We start from the raw sequence: 2190 nt of genomic DNA on the forward strand, positions 1-2190 counted from the left end.
GCATGAAGGTGGTAAGGAGGAACTAAGGGGGGCGAGGCTGGGCAATGTGACTTCGATTGCTCTGTTGAGGGCGGGGCTCAATGGCGAACCTTTGGCTGCTCTGGTGGGGGGTTTATAGGGAACAAAAAGGGATTGGGCCGGGGGGTAGATCTGAGCCCAGCATTGACCCGCTCCATCATGTCCTCAGTGAATTTCAGGTGTGGCGAGGAGGGAGAAAGGGAGGGGGAGGAGGGTGATGGCCTGTCAGGGGTTTGGGGGACTGGGGAAGATCGTGGTCCCTGGTCCTGGTCGTTGGTGTTGTTGAGAGAGTTGGAGGCAAATAGGGACCCCTCTTCTTGCCTCAGATGTCTCTCCTTTCTGAGGCTCTTCCTCAGATGCCTCAGATGTCTCTCCTTTCTGAGGCTCTTCCCAGGTGGGGGCAGATGAGGCTCCTCCTCAAGGTTTCTGCTGGGCTTTGTCTGTTCTTGGAGTACTGTTTGTTCCTCTTTATGAGATAACTCCTCGTTTATCTCAGCCTTGGCACCAAGCACAGATGGATGACGTATGGAATAAAACAAGTTGGAGGTGAACAGTTTCACCCCTGACTTGTTAAAATTAAATCCATTTGCTTTAAACAGATGCCTGTTGTTGATAAAATGCACTGAGTGGTCAGTACATAATAGTAATGGATTGCATTTATATAGCGCTTTTCAAGGCACCCAAAGCGCTTTACAATTCCACTATTCATTCTTACATTGGTGGAGGCAAGCTACAGTTGTTATAACAACGACCAGGACAGAGAGCCCGGGGATCGAACCGGCGACCTTCTGGTTACAGATATGCTTCCCAACCCCCTGAGCCACGGTCGCCCGTACATGCTGATATAAGCCATTTATTCAGTGCAAACAACCTGCTGAATCTCTCGTCTCCTCCTCTGACCGGCGGTACAGGTCCACTGATGAATACAGCTGCATTCAGAGAGTTTACAGTATTTAATAATCCAGTAAAGTCCCGTTTCAGAACCTCCGACTGTTGTTTGGACACATCGTTTGACCCTGTATGCAGAACAATGTTTGTCACAGTTGGATATTCATCTGCAATTTGAAGAATTCTCTCCTTCAGGTTGTTGACCATATCCTTAGGGAAGCAGAGGACTTTAGTGTTCTTACCGCACATCCTTTGTACATCCTTTACGGCAGAGTCACCCACAATCAGCGTTTCAGGCCTAGCCTTTAGCTTTCCCCGTGGATTTTCAGGCCTTACTTCGCTACTTTTAGATGGATGGTTGTCCGATATGGATCCAGGGTCCTTTGATAGTGGAGCAAATCTGTTGTGCAGTTTCACATTCAGTTGTTTTGGAGGTTTGCTGTTAACCTTCCTATTCACGGTTGTCCAGTCCTGTTTCCTCCCGTATACAGGGGTAGAAGAGCTTCTGTCTCGTAGGAAGTGAAGGCCAGTCGGTTTCAGAGATTTCAGCTCGCTGTGCCCTGCCTGTGATACGTCCTCCCCCTTCCAGGAGACATGATTTATGTCTTGGTTTTGCACCAAGACAGTCCAAGGGGGGATTATCGCTTGAGGATTTATAATAATGCACAGAGTCTACTTTCTTGGTCATGTTATCTGTGCTCCTTAGCTGTGTACTAGCTTGCTCATCGCCATTGTTTTGAATCAAAGGCAAGGTTGTTTCATTTCCACACAGTCCATTTACCTCCACGTTTACTTCTAAGCGATGAATTTTTGTCTCCAGTACTGCAATCTTCTGCAGGAGGCTGTGGTAGTCATCTGTGGAGAGGGAAGGCATCTTGTTGATAGTTAGCCTAGCGGTTAGCACCTTTCCAGGTTATTGAGGCTGCTCGGTGCCCAGATGCTGTAATCAGGCTTCAGCTGTGTCTAGGCCACAGACACACGGAGCACTGAGGACAAGGTAACCATAAAATGTTGCTGTTTCTGTTAAAAACGCTTTAGTCCTAATGATCTATAAGTGTCCAGAAGCTATCGCAGGTAAGCTCATACGGGAAAAAAGGGAATAAATCAGCATAAAAATCAATAAAAGAAGCAAAGCATTTAAAGAGCAAAGAGAGGAAGCGTCCACACTCACAAAAGTGAGTCAAGTTTGGTGGAAGTGTGAACAGATAAAAGATGACCAGTGTGCAAAATCACTCCGTTTTTTTAAGCCACAGACTGAAATGGTGTTGTTTGTTTCTCAGCTGT

Source organism: Pundamilia nyererei, unplaced genomic scaffold (genome assembly GCF_000239375.1).
Source record: "Pundamilia nyererei isolate P.nyererei 1_Seehausen unplaced genomic scaffold, PunNye1.0 scaffold00216, whole genome shotgun sequence".
Lineage (NCBI taxonomy): Eukaryota > Metazoa > Chordata > Actinopteri > Cichliformes > Cichlidae > Pundamilia > Pundamilia nyererei.